A 6,399-nucleotide genomic window follows, 5' to 3' on the forward strand; every position below is an offset into this window, starting at 1 on the left:
CGCCGCAGCACTGTCTCTTCATCCGCTTCTCCTCCAGTCTCTCCAAACGGACTCTGGTGTGGCATAGACCCAGCAGCTGGTCTCCATGGCCAAAAAAGGCTACCGGGAGGCAGATGCAGAAGTTCACAAAAAAGCACCACAGAAGTCATGAAAGTGCCACCCCTTGTCACACAGTCCCAAAGGGTCCCCAACCAAAAGGCAAAAAAAACCCACATGAAAACAAGAGGGAAACAACAAAGCTTTTAGGTTTTGCTATAAAAATTGGCATCAATAATACGCTAGATTGGACCAACCATCACTAAATAAATTTGTATGGTATGGTATTTATTACCAGGACTTAACATTTCAGATGTTTTCGTAGTTATATTTAGGCACAGCAACCATACAGTAACAAAACCTAAAAGAACACAAACTAATGCGATCTCTTGTCATTAGTTGATGCTTAGTTCTGCTCTCAAACACTGCTTAAATGGTAAAGAATAAACTGGAGTGCATCACAGAAAGCTTCTCAAGCATTAAATGTTCAAACACACCTTTTACAAAGTGATCGCTGCAGACACGAGCATGGTCTGACAGCATGGGGACGGCGTGGTGCGGTTGGGAGAGTGGCCGTGCCAGCAACCTGAGGGTACCTGGTTCGATCTCCAGCTTCTATCAACTTAGTCACGTCCATTGTGTCCTTGAGCAAGACACTTCACCTTTGCTCCTGATGGGTCGTGGTTAGGGCCTTGCATGGCAGCTCCCGCCATCAGTGTGTGAATGTGTGTGTGATTGGGTGAATGTGGAAATAGTGCCAAAGTGCTTTGAGTACCTTGAAGGTGGAAAAGCGCTATACAAGTATAACCCATTTACCATTTACTCCACAAAATGAAAGCGACATGTTTAAGAGCCATTTCCCTCTACACGCTTTTGTAATTTCCCGGACTTTATTCTCTTTTCTGCTCCTCTTCTTTCAGGTTTCCATAAAAACTATTTCCTATCTCTCGATTTGAATGCATGGAACAGCAAAGAAAGCGTCATTTTCAGCACAAACTCTTCACTTCCTAACGCGTCTTTCTCTTTATTTATCGCGAGCCTCAAGCTTGTTGGCCCTCCATGTGCATTACGCCGTGATGAAGCAAAGGGGACGTGACGTCATATGCAACCCAGCAATAACAAGTAGTTACAGGGGCAGTATCCAATGTTCAGACCTAATACTTTTAGCATCAATAAAAGAATGCATTTTTGATCACAACTGTAATCTGACACAAACACAGAAATGCGGTCTGACAATGTCAATAGTGCAAAATAACTAAGTAAAAGCAAAAAATACTATTGGCTCTCATTTGTTGAATTTGTAAACAAAAATGTTGTTGAATTTGTAAACAATAATTTGTAAACAATAACTGAGCCACTCAGGTACGGTAACATAGCACCATTGGATTTTACGTGAATCAATGCCTGGTAGGACTGGTGAGATTTGGTTGTTGCCAAAAAAGTACCCATCCCAAGTTATATCTAGTTATAGTGTATCTATTGGGCACATGCATGTATTTACATTTTGTTTTATGCTAGCAGGCTAACAGGGGCAGTATCCAATGTTCATACCTAAAACTTTTAGGTTCAATAAAAGAATACATTTTTGATTACAACTGTAATCTGACACAAACACAGAAATGCGGTGTGACAATGTCAATTAATATTGAAAATATGTCCTTATTCCTATTTTTTTTTTTTTACATACAGAATGAATAATAAAGTCAATTCATCCATCCATTTTCTACCGCTTGTCCCTCTTGGCGTTGCGGGGGGTGCTGGAGCCTATCTCAGCTGCATTCGGGCAGAAGGCGGGGTACACCCTGCACAAGTCATCACAGGGCCAACACAGATAGACGGACAACATTCACACTCACATTCACACACTAGGGCCAACCTATCCCCAGGTGCATGTCTTTGGAGGTGGGAGGAAGCCGAAATACCCAGAGGGAACCCACGCAGTCACGGGGAGAACATGCAAACTCCACACAGAAAGATCCAGAGCCCAGGATTGAACTCAGGACCGTTCTTATTGTGAGGTACATGCACTAACCCCTGTACCACCGTGCTGCCCGAATAATAAAGTCAATAGTGCAAAATAACTAAGTAAAAGCAAAAAATACTATTGGCTCTCATTTGTTGAATTTGTAAACAATAACAAACGAGACAAAAATTGAATGACAACTTGAATAGTTTTTGTCCCAGATCTGACCCTTGGGGTACACCACAAAATATATCAGGGATCCCAGACCTCCACTATTCTTCTCGCCAAAGTGGTATTTTTGGGGGGATTTCCGTATAAAACGGCTAAAACAGTGAACACAATGGACTATTGATGCTGTGGTACAGTCATGAAAAGCAGGTGTGGCTTTCAGTTTATAGCATTTAATAGTTTGAAACCATTGGTATGTTTTCTGGCATTACAGAATTTGGATGTAGGAAATGCCTTCCAAAGCTTCATGAAAATGGTAAAATCTCTTCAACTTCTTCCCTTGAACCCCCAAGAGGGCCCCTTTTACCCCCGGCTGATATTTTTCAATTGCTGTATTTTTTTTAACCTACCTGGGTCCCTGATATATTCAAGCACTTTATTGTGTGATCTTGGAGCCTCACGTATTGCTTCCTATTGGTTAGGTATATCTTCTCACCCAGTTTAGAACCATCCCTCTAATGCTGTACTGTTCTAATTTGGCGATCAGGATATTGTGATTGGTTAGTAATTTCTCAAGTCGTTTTAATTAGTGCCATCAATGTTGAGATATTTTCTCTGTATCCATATTGTACATTTGTTTAATATGTTGTTAAAACCTTTTCAACACTTTTAAAGAATTGTGGGAGGAATGTGTAGCATGTTTAGCCATTCCTTTTCCTCGAGTCCTCCAGTGATACTACTGATACTTTTAAGAAACGCAGTTATGTGCCGCAGATTAGTGATTTAGAAACTGCACTGAAGGGATTTTTAGCTGTTAGCTCGTTAGCACAGACGCTACAATGCATTGAAGAAAGCCTCTGTTTGCTCGTTGCGGTCAGATGAATTACCACGATATGGTGACAGTATTAACAGTTCTATCTTTGGACATATTTATTGATTTATTTTGTTTATCGTATACATCAAGCAACATTAGTTCTGGATCTGCTCAATGTGTAAAGTGCTTTAAGATAACCTGAACATAAATACAATTAACTGGACTTGACATCCAACGTGAACAATGTCTGCCGATTGCCAGCAACGTGAGCCATGTCTTGGGTTTTTTGTTTTTCCTTTTGTCTTTTGGGAATTATGCTAATCAGCTAGCCTGATACCAGCTAGCATGCTAACCAAAAGCACCTAAGCAAGTACCAAAAGTGCAAAGCCAGATCTATAGTGTCTCTACTAATGTTGTCCCAATACCAATATTTTGGTACTGGTACCAAAATTATTTCGATACTTTTCTAATTAAAGGGGACCACAAAAAAATTGCATTTTTGGCTTTATTTTAACAAAAAATCTTAGGGTACATTAAACATACGTTTCTCATTGCAAGTTTGTCCTTAAATAAAATAGTGAACATACAAGACAACTTGTATTTTAGTAGTGGGTAAGCAAACAAAGGCTCCAAATTTAGCTGCTGACATATGCAGTAACATATTGTGCCATTTATCATTCTATTATTTTGTCAAAATTATTAAGGACAAGTAGTAGGAAATGAATTATTAATCTACTTGTTCATTTACTGTTAATATCTGCTTACTTTCTCTTTTAACATGTTCTATCTACACTTATGTTAAAATATAATAATTTATGCTTCTGTAGTTTGGATGCTTTACATTAGTTTTGAATGATACCACAAATTTGGGTATCAATCTGATACTAAGTCGTTACAGAATCATACATTGGTCATATTCAAAGTCCTCATGTGTCCAGGGACATATTTCCTGAGTTTTTAAACATAATATACGTTTTAAAAAAACGAAAGATGTTGTGATGCCAAAAAATATCGACGTAATCATAGTAGTATTGACTAGATACGCTCCTGTACTTGGTATCATTACAGTGGATGTTAGGTGTAGATCCACCAATGGCGTTTGTTTACATTTTGACGCCAGTGAGCTACGGTGTGTAGTGAAGCATGTTTAGCTATTCCTCGTCCTGCAGGGATGATACTTGTAAGAAACTTACTTTATTTGTTGCCATGGAGGCGAGGATTAGTGTTTTAGAAGTAGCTAAAACACTGCCGACTGGGGCTGGACTTTAGCCGCTAGCTAGCTAGCCATGTCTTAAAACACCTCTTCCTGAGGGCGTTTCAGTGTTATAACTTCACCTTTATCTTTAGTTCTTTAGTTTTTAAGCCAAAATGCTTCAGTTCTCCCTTTTCTGTCCACACACTGTGTCTGTTTGTAAGTACTCTGTGATTGTGCGCTGCCGAACATGCTCCTCTGCTCGTTTCCAGAGGCTTTATAGTACCGAATATGATTAATTAGTATCGCGGTACTATACTAATACCGGTATACCGTACAACCCTAGTCTCTACATATCATTCACATATTTGCAGTTTTACAATTGTGAAAACAGCTAAAATGCTAACATGTTAATTATTAGAATGCTAGCACCAGGCAATATAGTACTAAGTGCAAACAAAAATTGGTACCAAGACAATTCTACTAAGTACTAAAAGCGCCATGGCAGAGATATAATGTCCCTGCATCGAGCCATTTCCTGTAAAGCCAGTTGTGACTTTTTAGGTGAAACACTTATGAGGAGATTTACCACCTGCTTGCATGCACTATAATGCACACGTGTCATGCGGCGCTTCCATGGAAGCAAGGGCAGAAGGAGGAACCAGCTGAATAGTCATCTGATTAGGATATAAATACTGTCTGCAGGGTGTCTGCCTACCAAAGATTAGCTGCCGTACATAGCGCACGCAGACAAACAGCATATGTTTGTGGAGCAGGCCTGTGACAAACACACAAAGCGACAGAAAAAGAGAGGCCGTGTGCATTCAGAAAAAAACAAATTGCATCCGGACTGGCTTCAGCGATCGGGAATGAGGCCTAAATATTTCATTTTCCGAAAGTAGGCCGGAAAGCATCTAAACAGTGTTAACGGGAGATGAAAAATACAATAACATTATTAAAAAAAAAAAAAGTCTAGGTCAATGATGTGCACAGTGTCTCCTCTTCCTCCTGTCAGAAATCAATAGGCCCAGATGGAAGAAGTCAAAAGAACGGATGTGAGGGGAAAAAAAAGAAAGACAATTCGACTTTTTGTGTGCGGTTGTCTCTTGGAACAAAGCAACCAATCGATCACTTTGAAGGTACAGCAAACTCAAGTCACATCAAATAAAAAGGTACGTCGTTTGAACTCTACAATCCATCACATGGACTCTTCTTACTTTCCTTATCAGAGTGTAACGTCAATGCAGGGTTTTTTTCTCGGATGATCGAGAACAGATTATTTGTATTTCCACAACGGGAAAAAGTCAAGGCAGCTCAATGCATCTTTACAGATATCGCACACGTGGATGCAGCGGCGTCTTCTTTCGCACGTAGCACGCAGATTTTTCAAACTTAGTCGCTGTCGACAAGGAAAATCTTTTACCGCTTTCTCATCTACCGTCTCTTCCGGTTGCTTCTCTTCATCTCCTATCTTGCTGAGCAGTACAAAAGCCCAGACTGCATCCCGCTGTCTGCACCCTTTTGGAATGAGCTCCAAGTTCCCAGGTTGGCATGGGGTGCATACTGTACATTGTCATCAGCATGTCACAGATAGCTTTTCAAAATGCTGATGGTCATGTATCCAAAAATCTACTGAAACACCACAGAAAAATGCTCTAAAATGTCATATATAAAGGGCAACTGCACTTTTTTGTGAATTTTGCCTATCATTCACATTCATTATGTAAGACAAGCACACATGTTTTTTTTATGCATTCCAACTTATAAATAAATGTGATCAACATTTTGTGGAGTTGCTCTATTCTGCCCATAAAGCGCTTAAAAACATCCAAATCCCTCCAAGGATTTATAGACACACTGTAAGTATATATGTAATGTAGTAACAGGCACATTCATAATAACGTGTAATATTTACGTATTCTGATCATTTTACGCATACGACGGCACATTAGTTTCAAAAACGCATCCCGATGTTTGCTTTTTTCTTCAACATCACTGATTACTACTCACTGCAGACTTCATGAGAGACAACACGCATAATAAAACAATCACTTACTGTACAATGTCTGCTCTCGCTGGGATGCCGACTGCTGGGATGTTGATATATTCCCATTTAGATGAAGAATCCTCGCAAAGAAAAAAGGGGGGTGGAACCAAGCGTCTTTTCGTGTCTTTTTTTGGCATTTAAAGGCCTATTGAAATGAAATTTTCTTATTTAAACGGGGA

The 6,399-nt window shown here is 39.7% G+C and overlaps 1 long non-coding RNA gene across 1 annotated transcript in view; it reads left to right on the forward strand.

The window, feature by feature from the left end:
* The window catches only part of LOC133641923 (uncharacterized), a 37,259-nt gene extending 31,479 nt beyond the window's left edge, over window positions 1–5,780 (forward strand). The window contains exon 4 of the long non-coding RNA XR_009824353.1: window positions 5,199–5,780. This is a non-coding gene — a long non-coding RNA (uncharacterized LOC133641923). The remainder of the gene's footprint in view (window positions 1–5,198) is intronic.
* Window positions 5,781–6,399: the final 619 nt, after the last annotated feature.

This window comes from Entelurus aequoreus, linkage group LG01 (assembly GCF_033978785.1).
Source record: "Entelurus aequoreus isolate RoL-2023_Sb linkage group LG01, RoL_Eaeq_v1.1, whole genome shotgun sequence".
Taxonomy (NCBI): Eukaryota; Metazoa; Chordata; class Actinopteri; order Syngnathiformes; family Syngnathidae; genus Entelurus; species Entelurus aequoreus.